Below are 24,668 nucleotides of genomic sequence, written 5' to 3' on the forward strand. Positions count from 1 at the left end.
ATACACCTTGGAGTAAGACAACATGCATAAAGAGGATGATGCGGTCAAAATACTCATTTGCCTAATAATTCTGCACTCCCTGTATTTCCAGAAAGACATTCCCCTCTTTTGGGCAGAACATTCAATTTTAACACAATATCTTGCAGAAGTCTTGACCTCTATTTGAAAAAAATACTAAAAAAAAAAGGTGGACTCAGTACTTCTGGACTCAAAATTATTTCTTTTTCAGAAAGACATTCCACTCTCCCAGGAAGAACGACATTAAATATCAATACCATCTTTTAAGGGCAGTCTGATAGGTTACCCTAAACATGAAAACGCCCCCAAAAATGAGTCTGCTCTTTTGTTTTTTCTGATTTAGCGTTCTTCCAGGAAAAAAATTCCCCTATTCAAGACTAGAACGACATTCAACACAATTTCTTGCAGACAGAGGTTGATCTATATGTAAAAAAATGCCTAAAGTGGATTCAGCACTTTTGGTTTTGCTGACTCAGCTTTGTTCTTCAGAAAGACATTTCATTCACCCAGGCCAGGAAAATATTGAATATCAACACCATCTACAAGCTGTCTGGTAGGTTAATCAAGATTTGAAAACTGGACAAAAAGAGCTGACTTCGCATTTTTTGTTTTGTTAACTCAGCACTGAGCCGCTTTCCCAGAAAGACACTATACTCTCCCAGAATAAAACAAGTTTGGCCAGGATTACGATATTTCACAAGCAAATCAGGTGGGTCCCTCTAAAGGTGAAAATGGCCAACCCGTACGGCACACAGCCGTTCTAGCCGCGATCCCGTCGTTGCCGGAATCCGTCCTCGGGACGGACGAGCGGACGCCAGGCGAGCGGTCATAAATCAACAGTGACGGCTCGCCATCGATTGCGCCGGCTCCGTTCCGACGTTGCCGCTTGATGACACAATTGACATTCACGATCTCGTATTCGGACGAGTGGGGATAATGGATATTGGTGTGATTGAATTAGCATCGGGAAGGCAGGGAATAATGACGTATTCCTTCGCGGGAACCAACAGTTTTCAGTACTGTTATGCGCTTAGTGCTTCACGCTGTCTTTTTTTGGTTTCTTTTTATGCCGTCGTTTCTGTCCCATTTGAACTGCGGCCTCGATCCATTATCCCAGATCACATATTTCTCTTCCTTGGGGCCGGCAGAAAGCAATTTTTTTTCAAGCTCGGTAACTCTTTGTAATAAGAATAAGAAAATAAAAAAGAAAAATAACACATCAAAGAAAAAAGACAAATGAAAAAAGTAAAACCCAATAAAAAAGGAGGAACAAAAGAAAAAAAAACGAAGAAGAAAAAATGAGATAGTAGCATTTTCTCCCCGTTTTTGTCTTTTTGCTCTTTCTTTTTATCATTTTCCTTTTTTGGCTTTCTTTTCCCCACTTTTCTTTTTATTCCCTGTTCCTCTTTTGTCTCGTTTTCTTATTTCTCCTTCCCTATTTTTTATTCCTTATCGTGAAACAATCTTTTCCCCTTCTTTCTGTCATTCATTGTGAAAGGCTGGCTAAAAATTGGAAGTAAATAGCGCTTTATGCTCACTTTCGGTCTACGTAGTTTGTCGTCTTCCTTGGACTCATTTTCGCTTGCGGGGACATCTAGTGGACAAATATAAAACCCAGGCCCACTTTTATAAAAGCCCATTTGCTCCCACCACACCCAGATTCTAGCTTCAGTGCCCCCTGACTCAATCGACTTTGAGACCCTTGTTCTATAGAGGGAAACTCACCTTATTTCGTTTTACAATTGACTTGAACAAAATACTTGAAGTACGGTAGGTCATGTCTACTTGATCGGTTGTCTCTGATTGTGAGAGATAGATTTCATTGATGAATCTCACTTTATATTGTTTAGTGCTGATTGTTATTTTATGATATTGTTTCTTATTGCTGCTCTTGAAGTGGAGGATCAACGTGTTTCTGGCAAGATGCCATAAATAGGACCAGCTTCGAGAACACGGGTGTCAAACATGCGGCCCGCGGGCCGGATCAGACCCACCCTGGTTTTGGTTTGGACCCACAAAACAACACACAGAGAAAAAGGAGCGGCAGTATGAAATATATCCATTTGATGTTGACAAAGCAAGGTGTCACTCGCAAAGCAACTGGTGCTTTATTTCTTTCTCTCTTTCTTTTTCTTTCTCTCTTTCTCTCTCTCTCTCTCTCTCTTTCTGACTCTCGATTTCTCTTTTTTCGCTATATATCTATCTCTATAGAGCTCCCTCTTTCTCTTCTTTTTAACTGTTTTTTTCTCTTTCTTTTTCACTTTGTCACTCTCTTCTCTCTCTTTCTCAACTTAACTGTTTTTTCTCTTTCTTTTTCACTTTGTCACTCTCTTCTCTCTCTCTCTTTCTCAACTTAACTGTCTCTTATTTTCTTTCTTTTCTCTCCCTTGTGATCTCTCCTTTCAATCTCTTTTCATTTCTTTCACTCGCTTTTCTTACTTTCTCTATTTCTCCCTTTTCTTTCTGTCTGTCCCATTCTATCTGTTGTCTCTCTTTCACTCTCTCTTCCTTTCACTTTCTGTCTTTTTCACTTTCTCATTTCTCTGTTTCTCTTTTGTTCGGTCTTTCTCTTTTGCAATCTCTCTTTTTCATTTCTCTCCCCCCATCTCTTGCACACTCTTTCTGTTCTCTATTTTCCCTACTTTCTCTGTTCAATCTTTCTCTCTTCTCTCACTCTTTCTCTCACTTTCTCTCGTTCTCTCTTTCTTATTTTCTGTCTGTCTTTCTTTATCTCTGTCTTTCTCTCTTTCACTTTCTCATTTCTCTATGTTTCTCTTTTGTCCGGTCTTTCTCTCTCTTTTGCAACCTCTTTTTCATTTCTCTCCCCCTTATCTCTTGTACACTCTCTCTGTTCTCTCTTTTCCCCACTTTCTCTGTTCAATCTTTCTCTCTTCTCTCACTCTTTCTCTTACTTTCCCTTGTTCTCTCTTTCTTATTTTCTGTCTGTCTTTCTCTCTTTGCCTTTCTCGCTTTAGTTCTCTTTCACATTTTATCTAGTCCGGCCCCCATGATGATTATGTTCTACCATGTGGCCCCCAAAGCTAAAATGGGTTTGACATCCATGTTCTAGAACATCTACCTGCTCTCAGAAAACGTCCAATTATTTTGAAAGGAAAGGGAAGTAGTGACTTTCTCTGGTAACTCGTGACATAGTCAAAGTACTCTGGAGCAATTCAGGTCCTTTTCGGAAGAAGTAGCGAGTAACGAGAAGTCTGTTCCTTTTTGAAAGTGACGTCACAGGCGGCGGGTGATTCTCTCATGCGCGACACCTGGTGAGGTGGAAGCTTCACCTCGCTATTCACCGTCCGGTGACCGCTGGCGTTCGGGCGGCCCCAAAAGCCGAAAATGGAGGAATACAAACACAAAACATTGAAACGAGGCGCAAAACATCTCGCTGGACGGCGTGAGGAGTGCCAAAGGGAAGAGAAGGTGGAGCAAAGCTCAATACGGACTGCGTGAGGTACAACGTTCAGACCGAGAGGGAGGAAACCAAGGAGAAAGATTGCTGGACTCTATGGAGGATTCTTTGGACATTTTTCGACGAGAACGGGACTTTTTAAAGACCATTCGAGGAGTGGAACGGTGACGGGGATTTGGGGATAGGGGGCGCCCGCGCACCCAACTTCCCTTAAACCCCGAGAAGAAGACGAAACGCGAAGCACATCCACACATGCCGATGGAGCAAGACGCCACTGGTAAGCTCAAATCTATTTTCTGCCGCTTCCTTGGGTTATTTATGCTGCTAATGAAGGTTATAAAACTGTATTCCTTTGCTTGTCGAATTTTCTGCGGTTGTAAACATTGTGCGTGCGGCACGCGTGCCACTTCCTTGTTTGGGTGTGATGCATTGTGGGAAATGGAGTGTGGAAGACCAAACCCATTGATGTGCTTTAATATTTCTTAATACTGGTGCTGAATTCATGTTTAAACAAATGCATAGCTTATATTTGTATTGATTTATATGTAATATTTAAATAAAAGCATTATAGATCTGTGTGTGTTATTAAGATAGCGATCAAATGTGGACAAAAATGGATAAGGAGATATGTTTTGAGATAGTTTTGTTCATTTGGCACCCTTGTTGGGAATAACAGGGTTTGTACGGGTGCTTGAAATCCTTAAATACTCGAATATGAATGTTTTCAAAGTCTGTTCAATGTTTGAATTATGGGTGAAGTGCTTGAAAATACTTGCTATTATTGCTCTTGCCATGTTTCTTGGCAGTCTGACTCAATAGACCACATTTTTAAATGTGTTTTTTTTAATTGCATGAAATGACGCAGATGGTACAGTACTTAATTTTTGTCCTCTGTGTGTAACTCCATTATAACGTAGCACCAATAGAGCCCTTTCTGTGTTTGTTGAGGCAGAATGGCAGAATCCTTGTTGGTTTATAGCAGTCCATTAGATCATATATAGGTATAGCTTAAAGTGTGTGCTAGCAGCAAGATGGCAACTTTATTTTGGCAACGTCTTTTTGATTGGCACGGGAAAAATTGGCCTTGAAAGTGCTTGAATTTGGCCATTAAAAGGTATACGAGCCCTGAAAAACAATCTGAGCCAGACACAAATATATGATCTGCCTGGAATTTATTCATTTGGTCATTTCTATATATTCTTGTTTCTGTACTTCTATTTTTGTCGTTGCGTGTATTCAAGTTGAGTTTGTCATTGACTTTGTCGGTGAGTTGGCTGTTGAGGCATTTTGTCACGTACTTTGACGTGTATTTTGTCGTTTATTTAGTGGTGTACATAGACGCTGCCTTTGTGGTTTAGTCTGTTCCGTATTTTGCGGTGTCTTTTGAGTTTGGCATTATATTTCTCGATCTCGTCGGTCGCTTCGGTTCTTCGTGTCTTCATCGTTCAGTTTGACGGTTAGCTTGTTTAGTCTGTTGTGTGTGTTTTGTCATTTATTTTGATGCACGTTTTGACATCAAAGTTTGTCTCGTTTGTCAGTTAGCTTGTCGTTTATTCTGTTGTGTTTTTGTCACGTACGGGTGCTTGAAATCCTTAAATGCTTGAATTTTAACCTTGTTCTCAAGGTCAGGAAAATGCTTCATAGTTTCCTGGCAGTCTGAGTCGATAGACCGCTTTTAAGTGAAGAAAAATCAAGTGCGTAAAAATGACGCCGGTGGTGGCTCAAGGCCTCATGATGGAGTTGTCACGCGAAACGTTAGAGGACCGGTTGTTGAAATTCCGACTCTTACGAAAAGTGTCTCTCTTGGCTTCCAAACGGCTCCTCGGATTTTGAACTGATATAGTATCAATAATAATAAAACGCTAAGCACCAAATTATTGAGTAATTCGTAATTTCATGTTTTTAATGTCGAATTTGTCAAATATAAAACAATTTTAGCTTTTTACACATTGAACAGATTTAAAGACAAACAATGCAAAACAAATGGTAAATGTTCTGCATTTCTCTAGCGCTTTTCAAGTCAATGAAGACCTTCCAAAGCGCTTTACAATGTTCTCTAATTTTCATCAGTGTATTTTTGACAAAAAACAGGTTTTTGGTTGAAATGCCGCATCCATTTTGTGAAAAAGTGTTATAGTAGCATGGTATAGACACGCCAAAATGTCCTTAAACTGTTGGGAAACGAAGATGTTGTCCAATAATATAAAAAGCACCCTAAAAATCATCAGTACTACCACTTCCTAACCATGGCTGCCACAGAAAAAATGAATTATATGACACAATGATGAGAACAACTTTAGGGGACATGAAATCCTGTATGGACAATTTACCGTAAATTCCGGACTATAGAGCGCACCTGATTATAAGCCGCACCCACCACATTTTAAGAGGAAAACCGTTTTTGTACTTACACGAGCCGCACCTGTATATAAGCCGCATGCACACACATGAAAAAATGTAACACAAAATTAACCCAAGCCTGACTTTAAGTCCCGCGATTGAAACTAAATGTCCTTCATTAAAGTACACAGTCCAAAAATCACAGCCAGAAAAATGAATGGAAAATGATACCGGTACTTAAGGTTTGATGCAGACCTGCAGAGTCCGGGTCCCGTTGAAAGTAATCCAAGGAAAAAAGTCTATATTTCCAAAGGTAAGGGTGGGAAAAATATACATCCACTATTCTCCGCCGCGCCTGTTCCTCACTTTTACCCCACTTCCCGTCACCCCGCGTTTGTTCCGCCCCTTCTTTTTCATTCGCCCGTGCAAAACATATCAGAATACGTTTCTAAAAAGATACAAATAAATACATTACATAAATATACAGTTGCAAATACATATTATACATGGTTACACATATTTACAAAGAAAGAGGGTACACCGGGAGAGTTTTCAAAGCTTTAATAATAATAATAATAATATAACTTTCATCCCAAACTTTGCCTGTGACAGGGCAGTTAATGGTAGCAACACGCTCGCAATACAGTAAACGGGTCTGGTAAGAAAACAAAAACATACCGTACTTGTAAAAATCAAGGTAGACCGTCCGGACTGCTGGATTGCTTTTAGCTTAAAAAATGCGTCATTTGCCTTTATTTTTGCGTTTTGCATGATGAGGGTATGTTTACGCTCATTTAATTGATGCACAAGCCAAGAAGTTGCAGTCTTCCTCGGCGCATATATTCCACCGGTCTTAATCTTACCTTTGGTACTCGAGCGCCGCTGGCGGCCGTTAGAAAAACGACATCAATTGGCCGCATCACTGAATAAGATAAAGCCGCAGGGTTGAACGTTTGGGGAAAAAAGTAGCGGCTTATAGTCTGGAATTTACGGTAAATGAAACGGGACCCGAAAATTCATTTCTTAAGATTATTTTCTCTAAATCGTGCGTCTCAAGATTTTTTTCAATGCAAAAAGTGGGACTTCACTCCAAAAGGATGACGTAGAGAGAACACAGTATTGAAAACCCTCTGAACGTTCATATTGGCTGGATTAAATTATAATAATGGATAATCCTGGAATCTTTAGCCATTAAGTTTTTCATCACTCATATCTTCAACCTCTTTGGCTTTTGAAAGAGTTAAACCTTTTAGGATGACATAAACACAGTCATTAGTTTGAATTAAAAATGGAAACTCTCCTGTTGGGGGTCTCGGGGCAGAATTGAAAGGATGCTGTTGGCGGTTTCTAAAGCGTGTAGTTGTGATGATTTTTATGCACATGAAATGACGGTAACCCTCACCCGAAGCGCTACTAAATGAGGTTTCATCTTGTGCTTCTCAACGCGGTCAAACGGACATTTTTTATATTAATTTCTCTCATGCACTGTTGTCACACGATTGAAATGAAAGAAATAACAATAAAATATAAATGAAAATTAGGAACTCTCTAGCGCTATAGATAAAAAGTCAAATGTGAAAAATAATCATGAACAATTTTAAGCAACGAAGACACGGATTTTCCGAAAAACATGCAAAAAGATGGAAAGTAAGTGATGCGAAAGATCAGCAGTCTTTGCGCTCTGCCTGGAAGCCATCAATGTCATTGGAATGAGCTCATTTTTGCTCCATTTTCTACATACAGTACTTAGTTGATCTCCATTATTACCCAACAAGCAATGTTCCCTGTCATTTTCCTTACGGGTCTGAGCGTTGACACAACGTCGGTGAGCAACGCCTGAAACAACAGTGAGCAACAGTAATCCCAAGTGTGGCAAGATAATTCATGATCAAACATGTCCAATACTTGACATCACGTTACAAAATGATTTTTCTCTTTTGAATGAATTGACTCATGTACGATTGCAAAGCTTGTACGGCCTACAAACGCCATTTGTTCTTACAATAATCCTTTTACAAGATTTCCATTTTTTTTTCCTGATATATTTTGTCACATAAAATTAACATTTTGGGGGGCTTATTGAGTCGGTTGTAAGATACAGAACTGTTTTTAGTTACATTTTTTAGTAGAAGTACAATCTTGGCAACAAGATTAACTTGATATCATCAGAAATTATTGGAATGCAACACAAACTTTTTCTTTTTTCCCTGTTTTTTTCTATTTTTTTCAAAAATTCCTTTAAAAAAATCTCATTGTGTTTATTTGTTCCTAGCTGTTACTTTTTAGTCTTTGTTCTCTATTTACTTTTTTTCCTTTTTTTCTTTCTTTTCCTTTTTTTCTGGCTTTTTCAGAATTCTTCCTTCTTTTTTCTCTTCCTTTTGTTTCTTTTTTTTTTCTCAGCTTTTCACTCCTTTTTCATTTTGGTATTTTATTCTTTTTTGTTCTATTCCCCCCTTCCTTTAAGTCATTTTGTGCATCATTTTACCTAATATTTGGTCATGTTGGGATGAAAGAAGCAAAAACAACCTGAACAGCCGTTTAGGACCCGAAGGAGCCGGTTCCTTTGAGTGAGCCGAGCCAAAGAAGCCGGTTCTCGAAAAACTCTACTGACTTTACTCAACTTCGTTCTACTTGGACCTTGACTTCCAAATACCGTATTTCGAACACAACGTCAAGGGAACCCGTGTATTTTGACCTTCATGCACTGTAACTTTGACTTAATTGGCTTCTTAATTAAATATTTGGAGCCCTGATTTTTGTGAGCTGGCTAGATTTTCTCGTGCGGTGAGAATATGCGAGCAGTGCGCAATTGCGCACGCGCGCAGCTTAGAGGGAACACTGCTAACAACTATTGATTCCTTTCTGCGTTTGTCAACACGTGTGACGTAGCCAATTGTTGAGGCAGAATGGCAGAATTCATGTCAGTTTGTAGCAGCCCACAGACACAAAAATATCCTAGATCATATAAAGGAACATCTTAACATTGCACAAAGTATGTGAGAGCAGCAAGATGGTCAAAGTTAACCAAAAGAGTTTAATTGATGGGTGCTAAATTTCTTCTTTTGAAGGTACCGTATTTTCCGCACTATAAGGCGCACCTAAAAGCCTTTATTTTTATCAAAAGCTGACCATGCGCCTTATAATACAGTGCGCCTTATATATGGATCAATATTAAATTGCAAGGTCTCGCAACTTACGCCGACCCGACTTTCCCCCGAAGGCCAAGTCGTCCGCGGCGTATGCTGGGATTTATATACCGGCGTTTCATTTCCTAACCAATGTGTCAATCATCATTTCAATCAGTCACTATTGGCTAAAGTTATTCGGGAGTAAAGGAGGCGGATCCTTTTCATCATTTACGGGCTCGCATAGGCTAAAGGGGCGAAACAGAGCCTGCGATTGGCCGAAAAAGATGAATGTGAATCGCTCGTTGGGTTGCACTACGGCATAGAGAAAACATTTTTTACTGTTCTGTATTTGTAAATATTTGACTCTCCTGGATTTACTACCCTCACGGATATAAGAGGACATTGGCTGCACATTATTATGAACACAACGACTTCGGTGAGCTACTTCGGGTTTTATATTGTCCCTGTATCTTGTTTCAGACTGAACTCGATGTTTCTGTGAAAAGCGGTGCTGATAATGGATGGAATGGAGTGTCTATCTTTAAATTCAACTCTATTCCAAGTGTTTATTGTCATATGCGCAGTAAAGTTGCAAGAGAGAAATGGAAACTAAAAAATGTTTGGCATTTCTTGAATCCCAAGACTTGAACCTTCCGAATGATATTTGGAAGGATGCATTTGAGTGATTGGTGACATGGTACAGACACTGTTTCCGTACATGTCCGAGACACGCATTTGCTTCTTTGCGAGCTTTGGGAATGTTAAGGGGGTAAGAAGTTGGACTCAACTATCTGACCGTTTTGTCGACGTTCCCGTTGTACCGCCTTATAATCCGGTGCGCCTTATGTATGGAAAATATAGGACCAAAAACTATTTTTGGGGGGTGCGCCCTATAACCCGGTGCGCCTTATAGTCGTGAAAATATGGTACTGGAAAAATGGATTGGCCATGAAAAAGGTGTAGGAACCTTTAATATTTGTAGGCATTTATCCATGTATTTGTAGATCTATCGGGATCTCTGCCCCATAAAACCAACGCTCAATTTTTAGAATAACTCAGATATTTTATGACTTCAGAACAGTTTGTAAAGGCGGGAAGCACGAACCCTCAAAAGCCAAACTTCGGGGCCCTCGGCTTTAAGTGTCTGCTCGGCCTCGACTCGACGCAACGAGACCGTGAAAAAGTGCACGACGCCCATAAATCTCTCCCTGGCCAAGGTTGCGGAGCCAACACGCCCGACGGCCAAATTTCGCCGGACGGCGCTGTCGTCTCTATTGCCGAAAGCGAACGGAGGGTTCGAATCCGCCCTGCGGAGAGAAGCGCGAGAGAAAAATTGGCTGCGCTTTGAAATATGTCCACTTGGTGTCACCCAAGACAAGCAAAGCAACCGGAGTAGTATTTCTCTTTTTTGTTTCTCTTTTTCTTTCTTTCTCACCCTCCCCCTTCTTTTTGCTCCTTCCTTCTATCTTTCTTTCTTTTTTCCAGTCTTTCTTTTTTCTCTCTCACTCTCTCTATTGTCCACTCTTTTTCTTTTCTCTTTGTCTCCATTTTTTCTCTGTTTCTCTTACATTTTCTGTCATTTTTTTCCCCCTTTCTCTCCTCAACCTACAAGTCTGGCCCCTGTGAGATTTTGATATTTTCTCTCTGGCACGTGGCCCCCAGATAGAGCGACTTTGACACCCCGGTCGTAGCGCATAATAATGAGCAGGCCTCTCCGCTCTCTTAATGAAATGTCTTTCCCCGCGGGCGTCATCGTGACATGCATCGAAAATCCATGATTATATTTCAAAGCGGGGGTCTCCGACGTGGCGCCCGCGGGCACAAGGGTCACCCCTGAGGACGGTGGAGGTGCAGCTCACCGGTGCCGGGTCATGGCCATTTTCTCATAAAACGATTATTTTTTCCTGGTGGAGTCTATTTAACACTATTTTTAAGTACCGTATTTTCCGCACTATAAGGCGCACCGTGTTATAAGGCACACCTTCAATGAATGACATATTTTAAAACTTTTTCCAAACATAAGGCGCACCGCACTATAAGGCGCTACAAGTGCATGCTGGTTTAAGATCAGGTATTTGTGCAATTTTGTAATTGTAATCCTGTGCAGTCCTTCGAGACATTTTTGTGATTAAGGGCGTCATAAATAAATTTGACTTGGCTACAGTAGAGGCTGTAGTTACATTATGCAACCATTAGATGGTGCCACGCTAAAGGGAATGTCAACAAAACAGTCAGATAGGTCAGTCAAACTTTTTAAATAGATAACAAACAAGCTTTCCACAACTCCCTTCACTCCCAAAATGAATAAACAGCCGTTTTATTATTTTCTCTGAGGTAAAGCATTTTTGTGACACATATTTAACATCTTTGAACGACAGCGAGGCATAACATTTTACTTTTCCTCCATTTAGTCAACACGCAAAAAACCGTCTGATACTGTTATGGTAAATTAAACGTTAGTGCAATCGCAATATAGTGACACTCGTAATGTGCAAAAACAATAACAAGTGCAAAACAATAAAGCAATAACATAATAACTGTAAAATGTAAAACGTAAACAGCTCATCCTCATGCTTCCTCCACTTCCGCACCATCGATTCATGAATGTTAAACTCTCTCGCTGCTGCTCTATTTCCGTGTTCTACTGCGTGACTGATCGCCTTGGGTTTAAACTCTGCGTTATAAGCGTGTCTCTTAATAGGAGCCATTTCAGGGTCTTTATACAAACGCACAAATAAAAGAGAATCGTTGTTTAATATTTCCCAGTATGCACAGCGCACTTCTTCTAAGCGAAAAATGGAGTCGGCGGCTGCTTCTCTTAGTTGCGAGACCTTGCAATTCAATATTGATCCATATATAAGGCGCACCAAATTATAAGGCGCATAGTAATATTGAACTACCGTATTTTCCGCACTATAAGGCGCACATAAAATTTATTTTTATAAAGCTGACTTAACATTGTAATGACATGGCCATTTATTTTAGAAATTCAAAGTCATTCCAGTTGATGGGCTTTATTGACAAAAGTAGTGATGATTATTTTGAAGCCATGAAGAGCCTAGAATGAGAATCTATTCGTGTATTAAACGCATTTATCTTTTCATTGATTTTTACAGGAAATGCAACAAACTCAATTCCAACGGATGGCTTTTAGAAAGCGAATGATAGATAGATAGATAGATAGATAGTTTATTCATCCCCGTAGGGAAATTCACACTTCCAGCAGTCTACAGATGAACATGATGCCCTAGGGGTGCTTGTTGTGGAGCGGATGACGTCACACGCTAGTCCAAAAGTTCGACATCCCTGCGGCAGATGGAAATCTTTTTCTTTGTGTCCAGGGATACACCACCTCGTGTTAGCGAGTCTGTCTCCTTTCCGATTCCCGTAGGCTTTCGTGTCTTTGTATAGCGGCGCTGAAGCCGGATAGCTCCGGGTGGCTACACGTTAGCATCCGGGGTGCTAAACGTGAGCCACGTTTCCGCAAAACACAGCAGCTGCGCTCCCTGTGCGCTTCGATGTTTTTCACCAGCACTCGTTGGTCTTATTTGGTAGTGAGATCACATTTACCATGATTCCGGACGGTACCGAAGACTTATAACGCCGCTAGCCGCTTAGCTAGCTCCGGCTCTTCTTCCACGATAGGCCCCTTCATCACGCCGGCACGAGAATTCTCCAGGGCAAGGAGTTGATTCCTCGAATAACTGCATTTTTGTGCGCTAAAACCCATGTCCATAGGATAGAAAGTCATCCAAATGTTAAGTTGTCAAACGGGAAGAAAAACACAGAAGATAGAAGCAGACAATAAAACAAGAAATCACAAAAAGTGGGCGATAACAGGGAGCTGCTGGAAAGGCAGCCGCTCAGTGGCGGCGCCGCTTTGATCTTTAATGAGCAAAAAGTGTGCTTTTTACATTTTTTTTTTTGCATGCATATTTTAGAATATTTTTTTCCGGTTAACTAGCCAAATGTTGGCCTCATGACGAGCTAGCGATCCAGCTCATTTTTTTTGTTTTATGGCCTGTAAGGGGATGGGCGCCACCAGGCTGTACTTGCCCAAGTCACCACAGGAACTGCTATTTTTACATAAACAGGGTCATCAAACTCCGTTTTTTGTCGTTACTGAGGGTCAATGCGCATGAGGATCCTGGCTCGGCTATATATGGAGAACATCGCATCTTAAGCTAACGTGGAGCCAAAATCAGGGTCATGTGATCCAACGTTCTTGTTTTGGTTAAAAGCCTCGCCGCACTAATAATGCATAGCAACGTCAACAATCACTCCATCGTGCATTACTATTGGCTGCTGTTTTAGAAGGGTAAACCTCACTCCAAAACTGTCTAATCTTTTCAACATTTCACCTGATAAAGATATTGGCCCAGCTCAGGATATCATTCTGTTACACATTTCTTTTTTTAACGATTATTTCACTCATGACATAAGCCAAATGTGTCCCTCGTTACAGTGCATAGCAGTAACAGGGGAGACATTTTCAGTATTTTCCCGAGCATAGGGCCCAGTGTGTTTCTGTTTCTGTATTTAACACAACACAGGGCGCACCGCACCATAGGGCGCGCTGCACAAGTTGAAGAAAATCAGACTATTAGAATAGAATAGAATATACCTTGTCATTGTTACAAAATGGGTTAACATATTGCGACAACAAAATTGGGCATGACACTCCAGTTTCACACATTCACCGTGAGGTCAAAAAACCAAGAAGATAAAGGAACAGAGAAGATAAGGTTATAGTTATAACTGGCACAATATTTACACAAGAAATGATAAATGATGATAAAAATCAGTGAAATAGAAAAGACATCATTAAAAAGGAAGACCGAGAAAAATATGGTAAAATATGGTATATTTAACAAATAGTTATGATGATAAAATCTAGTAAAATAAAAACTAATGACAAATAAAATAAGATAGTAATAAAAACAATGATTATAAAAATAGCTCAAATATAGTCAAATAAAAAGTGTACGACTAGAATAATGGAGTGAAATTAGGAAAAAAAGAATGACTAGAAAAATAAGTAAAATGGAACAAAAAGTAATGACATGAAATATAAACGAATGTGACATCAGAGAGTCATGTATTTTATAGAATGATCACCAAAGTAACAGGGGGGGGCGTTTACCCTGGGACACGACATATTTTAAACATGAAAAATGCCCTCATAACTCAAATTGACACGGCCAGGAATATTAGCATGAAATGATCATAAAATGGATTTATTCCATTTTTCTCACTTCTGTTTGTAATAGAAGTCAATCAAGCGTGACTTTTTTTATTTCGAACAAGTATTTGTACAAACGACGAGAGAATCGACACACAAAAGCAGCTCAGAACGGTCATTTATCGAACGGGTGCCGGCAAAAAACAGAAATAGAAATAAAAGCCGTCGATATTCTTCCTTTCAAAAACAGAAATTCAGTCCAAACTTGCTCATTGGGTGAAAATTCCTTGGAGGAAAATGACAAATTGGTTCAATATTAAGGATCAATTGATATTCATTTCAGTTCATCATACAAATATAACACGGAACAAATGCAAAATAAAAAACTCCAATTTGGGGACAATGAAGTGCAATGATTTTCAAGCCTTTGTGAAGCAAGGACCACTTTTACTTAGAAAAATGTTCCGAAGCACAGTGTCTGTCAAATGTTTGAAAACGAAGTGATATCCAAGATTTCACTGTACTACCTTAGAAGCAGATTATGAGTATATAAAAACATACTGCCACCTACTGATATGGATGACTATTACAGTTCCTTGTCCGAAGATGCCAAAAATACTGAATAATGGCCTGATTTTTGGGGACAAATTCCAGCAGCGCACGAGATAAGGTCTCACGGCACACTGCTTACTTGCACTACAGTCCAGCCATGAACAAGAAGGAGGCAGCTCATCTTAAGCCAGGGGTGTCAAACTCATTCGAACTCGGGGGCCACACCATAGAACAAACATTCTGTCGGGGGCCAGACTAGTTGATTGAGGAGAAAGAAAAAAAAAGGGAGAAATAAGAGAAAGAGGGAGGGAAAAGGAGATAGGGTGGAACAAAGAGAGAGAGAGAGAGAGCATGAGAAACAAAAAAGATAAAAAGTCGTGAGAGAGGGGGGAAAGGAAAGGGAGAGGAAGAAAGAAATCCAAAGAGAAATAGAAAGACAGAAGGAGAGATCAAAGAAAAGAAAGCGCAAAGGGTATGAAGAGTGAAAGAGAAAAGAGAGAAAAAGGAAGTTAGAGCATAAGAGATTAAAAAACACAGAGAAAGAGACAAAGTGCAACAAAGGAAGAGAAAAAGAGAGGTACAGAGAGTGAAAGAGACAGAGACAGAGAGTAGAAGAAAAGGGGTGGAAAAGAGAGAGAGAGAGAAATAAATACAAGTACAGTGTCTGTTCGAGGCACCTGGCTTTGGCAACATCAAGTGGACCTATTTCAACCTGCAGCTTGTTTTTCTCTTGCGCTTCTCTGAGTGTTGTCTGGCGGGATTCAATCCCTTAGCGGGCCTGATCTGGCCCGCGGGCCGCCTGTTTGACACCTGTGTCTTAAGCCATCCCTCTCATGAAAGTGGGTCATTCCAGACAAGATGAGGAGGAAATGAGAAAGACAAGACAGGTAACGGTTATGGCGTGAGAAGCTAAACCGGCCCGTCTTTTACCGGTGAACGGCACAGATGCTCTGAAGGGAACCGGAGAACAAAAATGGCGTCGCTTTGATGCGTTTGCGAGGACTCGGATCCGTTGGTCGGCGTTTGATGACATTGATTTTGGGGGCGGACGCAACGGGACGCGTCCGTTGCGGTGAGGAAATGAGAAATTCTCATTTGGTTGGGGTGACGCGCTTATGAATGAGATTTGATGTTTACCGATTGGAGCAGATCGCTTCCTTTTTTCTTATTTCTTGATTACAAAATTTTAAAAAACTAAGATAATACATTCTGGGTTCGTTCAAGAGACCACGTAAGCCCTGAAAAGCATCAGGAAACTCTCCGATCTGTATTCTGCTTTGAAAGTTGAGCTTCTGTGCATAGTGGAAGTTTACCAAATGACTTTAGTTGTAATTATAAGCGGATACACCTGACCAGTGTTCCCTCTAAGCAATTGCGCACTGCTCCCACATTCTCAGCGCACAAAAAAATCGAGCCGGCGCACAAAAATGAGGCCTCAAAATTATTCATTAAGAAGTGACAGTGCATGAAGGTCAAAATACACCGGTTCCCCCGACGTTGTGTCCAACATGCGGTATTTTGAAGTCGGGTCAAAGTAGAACGAAGTTGAGTAGAGTTTGTCGAGAACCGGCTTCTTTGGCTCGGCTCACTCAAAGGAACCGGCTCTTTCGGGTCCTCAACGGCTCTTCGGGTTGTTTTTGCTTCTTTCATACCAATATGTTCAAATATGAGGTAAAATGATGCACAACATGACTTAAAGGAAGGGGGGAATAGAACAAAAAAGAAAAAAATACCAAAATGAAAAAGGAGTGAAAAGCTTAGAAAAAAGAAACAAAAGAAAGAGAAAAAAGAAGGAAAAATTTAGAAAAAAAACTTAAAAAAGAAATAGAAATGTAGGAAAATAGTAAATAAAGAACAAAAAGAAGAAAAAAAGAAGTTTGTGTTGCATTCAGGTAATTTCCAATGATACCAAGTCAATCTTGTTGCCAAGATTGTACTTCCACTCAAAAATGTGACTGAGTACAGTTCTGTATCTTGCAACCGACTCAATAAGCCCCCCAAAATGTGAATATTATGCGACAAAATATATCAGGAAATAAAAAGAAATGGATATCTTGTGAAAGAATTGTAAGAACAAACGACGTTTGCAATAGTACATGAGTCAATTCATTCAAAAGAGAAAAATAATTTTGCATTGCCGGAAACTCAGCAAAATGTAACGTGAAGTTAAGTTTTGGACATGTTTGATAATGGATTAGTTGCCTCACTTGGGATTGCCGTTGCTCGCTGTTGTTTCAAGCGTTGTTCACTGACGTTGTGTGAACGTTCAGACCTGTAAAGAAAATGACAGGAACATTGCACCTGACTTGTTGGAATTTGAGTGTTCTGGCAAAGGTGGAACCCCATACCAAATCCCTTCCCCTGCCCGAATGATTGGCTTCAAAATCCCAATCCAAGACGGATCCAAAATCAATTGAACGCTGTTCTTGAACTGTTTCTCTTTTCTTCTTGCCTGAATTTCAGTTTGCAATGAAATGTCTGCAATTGAGTGTTGCCCGGTCAGATTTGATCCAAATCTAAATTTAAAAAAAAAATGAAACATTGTTTTTACACAGGGTAGCTTAATGCGTTTCCATTTGGAGAGGACCACTTTACAACACTAAAACATTTGCAAACGGGCCTTTTATTTTTAAACATTCTTAAAGAATTGTAAATGTTGGACGTCGTTCTAGAAGTCAATCCATGAGTGTCCACACTTGGGTGTGATACTCACGCATAAAAATGGATCAAGAATTGCCTTGAGCACGTTGAATTTCGCTTCAACAATGACAATAACAGCCGAATCATTGACACACACATTTACACACTCTGCAGGTCTGCATCAAACCTTAAGTACCGGTATCATTTTCGGTTTATTTTGCCGGCTGTGTTTTATGGACTGTATCAGGGATGGGTAAATTTCGTATTTTCAATGTGGGCGCATGCGGCTAATATACGGGTGCGGCTTGTGTATGTACAAAATCGGTTTTCCTCCCGAAATGTGGTGGGTGCGGCTTATAATGGGATACGCCCTATAGTCCGGAATTTACGGTAATTTTGTAGAAGCTTCAGTACCTCGGGAGGAACTGGTGTGGCACGTTCCCATAGCACGCTTACGGTGGTCGGTGACATCAGGAGGCATTTAGGGGCAGGGGACAAAGTTCGCTTGGCTCTGCTGAGCTCCATGCTACCATACCACGCTCGCCCAATGACTCTCACTTCCTTCCTTGCTCGCTTGTCATGTCAAAGTGGATCCTACTTAAAGTGAGAGAGTCCCAACATGCTTGAATCTACGGTACCCTCCTAAGGTAATAAGGAACATTTGCACAACTGCTGTTTTTTGGACTGGGGTCTTATTATTCATACATGCTGTAGAAAATCTGAACTTGCACAATTCGTCCCGAACGCTGCATAAAACCTTCTCTCCTGTTGAAAAATGTGTTTCTTGATTTCTTGTATGGCTAAATCCCGTCGCCTTTTAGATGAAGCGATGTGTGCTGATGTTTGTTTAAAATGTTATTCTTAATCATAATTCTTGTCAAGATAAACTGCAAATGTGATCATGCTCAAAATAGAAATCCAAATGAATATTTTAGGTTTGTCCAAGTCAAATCACGTGTATTTGTTTGTCTCCAAGGACTGCACAGAATTACAATGGCACCATCGCCTGATCTTAAACCAACATGCGGGCAAGGAAAAACACAAAACCTCAGCGTGAAGAAAAAAAGAAACCTTCCCTTGAGAAAGAACTGAGGATTTGAGACAAAATAAGAGACTGATCCAAAATACCATTTGAGATTCCGGTAGAAAAAGTAATTTTTGCGGTGGATCTCTGGCGTCCTCGGTTGGTTCATTCGATCATTGTCAAGGTTCTGTTCTAAACTAAATATGACCTTTTTAGCAAAAATCCTTACGTGTCCGTTAGCTTCATGCTTACCGTATTTTCCGCACTATAAGGCGCACCTAAAAGCCTTTAATTTTTTCAAAAGCTGACTATGCGCCTTATAATACAGTGCGCCTTATATATGGATCAATATTAAGTCTTGCAACTAAGGCAAGCAGCCGCCGACTCGATTTTCCCCCGAAGGCGAAGTCGTCTGCAATGTATGCTGGGATTTTTATACCGGCGTTTCATTTCCTAACGAATGTGTCAATCATCATTTGAATCGATCACTATTGGCTAAAGTTATTCGGAGGTCAAGGGGCGGATCCTTTTTATCATTTACAGGCTGGCATAGGCTTAAGCGGCAAAACAAAGCCTGCGATTGGCCGAAAAAGATGAATGTGAATAGCATTTTGGGTTGAAGGCATAGAGAAAGCATTTTTTACTATTCTGTATTTGTAAATATTTTATTCCACTGGATTTACTACACTCACGGATATAAGAGGACCATGGTTGCACATTATTATTGAACACAACAACTTCGGTGAGCTACTCCGGCTATATATTTTCCCTGTATCTTGTTTCAGACTGAACTCAATGTTTCTGTGATAAGCGGTGCAGATAATGGATGGAATGGAGTGTCTATTTTTAAATTCAACTCAATTCCGAGTGTTTATTGTCATATGCACAGTAAAGTTGTGAGCGAAAAAGAAAATAGAAACTAAGGAATGGTTGGCATTTCTTGAATCCCAAGACTTTAACCTTTCGAATGATATTTTGAGTGACATTGTACGGATACCGCATCTGCACGTGTTCTCCACACGTATTTGCTTCTTTACAAGCTTTGGGAATGTTAAGGGGGGAATAAGTTGGACTCAACTATCTGACTGTTTTGTCGACGGTCCCATTGTAGCGCCTTATAATCCGGTGCGCCTTATCTATGGAAGATATGGGACCAAAAACTATTTTTTGGGGGTGCGCCCTATAGTGCGGAAAAAACGGTACATACAATTATAAATGCCATTCAACTATCATATATGCTCAGCAGGTGAGGTTGAGTGACGGCTAAATCCGCTAAAATGCAGCCCAAAGACTTTTTATGCCTTGGCCGTTTGTTGTTTTTTTCTCACTTTGTGAGCAAAACAGCAGCCGTTTATTGCAACGCGCCTCGTTTCAGTTCATAGAACTGGCAAATTGACGGAGAAGGGAAGGCCGCGGGCCTTTTTTTTTTTCCCTGGCATTGGCATTCAAGAGTCGGTGATGCTGGCATACTCTATGACATTTTGTCATTTGTTGGCGTGGCGCTCGCACGGAAAGAGGTGGAGCGTTGGAGATTTCATTCTAATCTGGAAATACAGTACTGTGTGTAATATTACTTTAAGGCATTTGGGTTTTGCTGGTCATTTTTTGACGTTAATACGATGTCATTTCTACTACATCTTCATTTAAACACCCAATCAGTTAATTCGATCGATTTGAGAAGCGGATTTTTCTTCTCAGTTTCGATCGCAGCATGTAACTCAGGTAAGACCAGCCCTGGACTCAAATAAGTAGAGAAATAACAAGCAAAAAAAATGCATCTTTTGTTAATTAACCCATTTCCAATCTTTCGCGGACCACCCATTTTAGAACACGACCAAAGAAATTTTTTTTTAGATACTTCTTCTGACGGAGTGCGTGTTGCCATCGATCTTGGTTTTAAAAATCCTAACAAATACAAAAAAAAGTCAATCGGAATCATTTTCACCAGAATAAGCCATGAAACGGTCAATAACCGATATTCAAATGTACTCAAAATGGAAAAAAATGGTCAAGCTTTGATATATCAACTTAAAACCTGCGTGTGACCGATATTGACACGTATCTCAAAATTGTCAATGAAACGCTCACTAGTTATTGTTTAAATCTAGCTAAAACCTCCAATAAACGGTCAAGAAATCGAACAGTAATAATTAAATCGACCCCCCCGAATTGTCCAGAAAAATGGTCAATAACCGATCTATTCATTGATCTTAAAATGGTCGTTTAAAGGGTCAGTCGTTGGGGTAAAATGGACATGAATATTGTTAACATTTACCAAAAATCTTCTTCTTTAATGATCATTAAAAATTGTAAAAGGTCAGCAAGAAGCGTCCATAATTACCGTAAATTCCGGACTATAGAACGCACCCGATGATAAGCCACACCCACCTCATTTCAGGAGGAAAACTGATTTTGTACATACACAAGCCGCACCCGTATATTAGCTGCATGCGCCCACGTTGCAAAAATGCATGGTTACATTGCATGGTTACACATATTTACAAAGAAAGAGGGTACACCGAGAGAGTTTTCAAAGCTTTAATAATTATATTATTATTAAATTAAATTAAATTATTATTATTTATTATAACTTTCATCCCAAACCGTGCCTGTGAAGGGTAGCAAAACGCTACTAGGAACACGCTTGCGACAGTTAACAGCTCTGTTAGAAAAAACATACCGTACTTGTAGTAAGCACGGTTAACCGTCCTCATCTTCCTCCTTATAACTGACGTCATCAAAGACGTCTTCCTTCAGAGATTGTTTCATAGAAATGTCGTCCCACGCTCCCTCATTCAAATTTTATTCTCCTGGATTTACTACCCTCACGGATATAAGAGGACATTGGCTGCACATTATTATGAACACAACGACTTCGGTGAGCTACTTCGGGTTTTATATTGTCCCTGTATCTTGTTTCAGACTGAACTCGATGTTTCTGTGATAAGCGGTGCAGATAATGGATGGAATGGAGTGTCTATTTTTAAATTCAACTCAATTCCGAGTGTTTATTGTCATATGCACAGTAAAGTTGCGAGCGAAAAAGAAAATAGAAACTAAGAAATGTGTGGCATTTCTTGAATCCCAAGACTTGAACCTTCCGAATGATGGAACGATGTATTTGAGTGACATGGTACGGACACCGCATCCGCACGTGTTCTCGACACGTATTTGCGTCTTTGCAAGCTTTCGGAATGTTAAGGGGGTAATAAGTTGGACTGAACCATCTGACTGTTTTGTCCACGTTCCCATTGTAGCGCATTATAATCTGGTGCGCCTTATCTATGGAAGATATAGGACCAAAAACTATTTTTTGGGGGTGCGCCCTATAGTGCAGAAAATACGGTAGGGTAATATGCAAATGTGGGGGTGGGGTTTCATGTAGGCTTTTACTTCCCGGGTGGAGTTCAAGAGCCTCATGGCATGAGTAAGAAATGATCTCCTCAGTCTGTCTGTGGAACAAGATAATAATACAAAACTACTACTGCAGTAATCCTACAATACAAAAATAATTTCACAAGAGTAGAAATATACTATTATAATACCATAATACTATTCTGACGCTACAGAATTATGACAAACGCATCCAACGTTTTGAAATCGTCGTCGGCGACATTTTTCAATCGGTCATATCCTTTTTTTAGGTATTGAAAAAAAACGGGCAGTGTACATGAATGGAGACGACGGTATTGTGTTTTTCTTTTGCGCCGTTTTGAGGAGGCGATGGCGCTCGTCCGGCTGGAAAAAGATTGAAAATGACGTTTTGGACAGCTCATTTCGCCGCCGTCCGAGAAAAGGCCGCGGGCTGCTAGCGAGGTGACAATGGCCGCGTTCCAAAAAAGAAAAGCCGCTAAAATGAGAAATGAGAAAAGGCCATTTCCCACGAACGCAGCAAACCCGGAGAACATTATTGCTTTCCGATATGACTCTTCCTGCTCGCCGCGTCGTTACTATTGTTGCTAAAAATGTACAAAAGCAAAATAAATTCATCACGTCTTCTTGTTCTGATTCTATAAGGCTGAATTAAAAAAAAATAATACACAAAATAATAATAATAATGAATAAAAAACACAGCAGATTTGATTTGATGCTGACAAAGTCAGGTGCCGCTCGCAAAGCGACAGGAGCTGGATTACTTTCTCTCTTTTATTCTCTTGTTCTCTCTCTTAATGACTCTTTTCTCTAGTTCTCACATTTTTCCTTGTTCATTTTTCTTTTTCTCTCAATCTTTTCTTGTTCTTTTCTTTCTTTGTCTCTCTGTATTTTTCTCTCTCTTTCTCTCCGTTATCTCTTTTTTCTTCTTTAATCTATTAGTCCGCCAACACCAAGAGAGTGTTTGTCTTTCACATTTCCTTTTTGCTCGTAGCATTAAAGAGCGACACTTTTTGGTTAACAGTGTTTTTTTGGAAATTAGCACTTGGGTATTAAAAAAGGGGAAATGGGGTGTAAGGAGATCAAAAAGATTTAAAAAGTAAACTGAAAAGAGGGGGAATGGTGGAAAAAGCACAAAAAAAAAGGTAGGAAAAGAAGACAAATGGGAAACTAGGACAAAAATGGGTGGGGGGTGGAAAAAGGGAAATGAATAATAGAAAAGGGAGAAATAGAGGAAAAAGAGAAATGAAAGTAAGAGGGGGAAAAAGGAAACAAGGAAAATGAGAAGAAGAAGAAGAAAAAAAAGATGGACAAACAAAACCGAGATCACGGATAATTCGATTCCACCATTTGTCTGAATAGAACAGTTGAAACGTTGTAACATTTCCAATACATCGCTCAATCTTTTTATTTTTCTATTTCATCATTCGGACATAAACTGTGGAAGTTGAGATTTTAAATTACTGTATTTTCCGCACTATAAGGCGCACCTAAAAGTCTTCATTTTTTTCAAAAGTTGACCGTGCGCCTTATAATACAGTGCGCCTTAAATATGGATCAATATTAAATCGCAAGGTCTCGCAACTTACGCAACAGCCGCCGACTCGATTTTCCCCCGAAGGCGAAGTAGTCCGTGGTGTATGCTAGGATTTATATACTGGCGTTTCATTGGCTAACCAATGTGTCAATCATCATTTGAATCAATCACTATTGGCTAAAGTTATTCAGAGCCAAGGATTGGCTAGAGGGCCGAAACAAACCCTGCAATTGGCTGAAAAAGATGACTGAATAGCAAGCTTGCTAAACTACGCCATAAAGAAACATTTTTCATTAGTCTGTATTTGTAAATATTCTACTCTCCTGGATTTACTTCACTCACGGTTTTAAGAAGACCTTTGTTGCGTATCATTATTGAACGTGAGAACTTAGGTGAGCTATGCGGCTTTCTATTTTCCCGGTATCTTGTTTTAGAACCATCTTGATGTTGCTGTGATGAGTTGAGTGAATTCAACTCAATTCCAAGTGTTTATTGTCATATATACAGTAAAGTTGCGAGCGAAAAAGAAAATAGAAACTAAGGAATGGTTGGCATTTCTTGAATCCCAAGACTTGAACCTTCTGAATGATATTTGAAACGATGCAAACGAAGCTTTGGGAATGTTAAGGGGGTAATCGGTTTGACTGAATCATCTGACTGTTTTGTCCACGTTCCCATTGTAGTGCCTTATAATCCGGTGCGCCTTATGTATGGAAAATATAGGACCAAAAACTATTTTTTTGGGGGTGCGCCCTATAGTGCGGAAAATTCGGTAGTTTTTCATTGGAATTTGTTGAAAGACAAAGAGCCGCTCGCTGAGGCGGAGACGAATAACGCTTAAGAGAGAGAGAAGAAGGCGGACTTTGGGTCACCCGACGTGGAGGGAAAGCCCACGTGGCCATTTCCTCCGATTCTGTCGCCTCCGTCCCGTTTGACCTTTTTGAAAAAGTTTTCGATTTGGGAAAAGCGCTCGTCCGGTTTTGTCCGTTTTCAGGGAAAGGTTTTCCCTTCTGTAATCCTTGAAGACGAAGGTTCACGGAGCGCTCGATCGCCGGAGCGCTCCGACTCGGGATCATCAAAAACCCCGACGGACATCCTCCATCGGAGGTGGATGGCTCCTCTCGGTCTTGCCGTTTTTCGCTCTCGGCCTCGTTTCTTTCGCACACGGGAAGGAACGATCGTTTGGGCGTCCATACGTGTTGGTCTTTCTATTTGTTGTCGGCTCTTTTTGGTCATTGGCTTTGGTGTTTGTGACTTTATTGATATTGGATGGGTCATTTTTTTGTTGGGTTCATTGTTTTGTGGTCATCTGTGTGCATTTTTTCATATTTGATTTTTGTCCGGTTGATTTTGGGTTATCGTCGTCTGTTGATTATTTTGTCCATCAAAAGCGGTTGGGTCTGGTCTGGGCTGGTTCATTTGTGTATTTTAGTCAGTTTCAGTCCATTTTTGTCTTT

General features: G+C 40.2%; 1 long non-coding RNA gene across 1 annotated transcript in view; it reads left to right on the forward strand.

The window, feature by feature from the left end:
- Positions 1–3,218: 3,218 nt before the first annotated feature.
- Positions 3,219–24,668, forward strand: part of LOC148345914 (uncharacterized) — a 37,621-nt gene continuing 16,171 nt past the window's right edge. Inside the window, exon 1 of the long non-coding RNA XR_015848201.1 lies at positions 3,219–3,713. This is a non-coding gene — a long non-coding RNA (uncharacterized LOC148345914). The remainder of the gene's footprint in view (positions 3,714–24,668) is intronic.

This window comes from Urocampus carinirostris, chromosome 20, assembly GCF_059441175.1.
Source record: "Urocampus carinirostris isolate Australia breed hairy pipefish chromosome 20, RoL_Ucar_1.0, whole genome shotgun sequence".
Lineage (NCBI taxonomy): Eukaryota > Metazoa > Chordata > Actinopteri > Syngnathiformes > Syngnathidae > Urocampus > Urocampus carinirostris.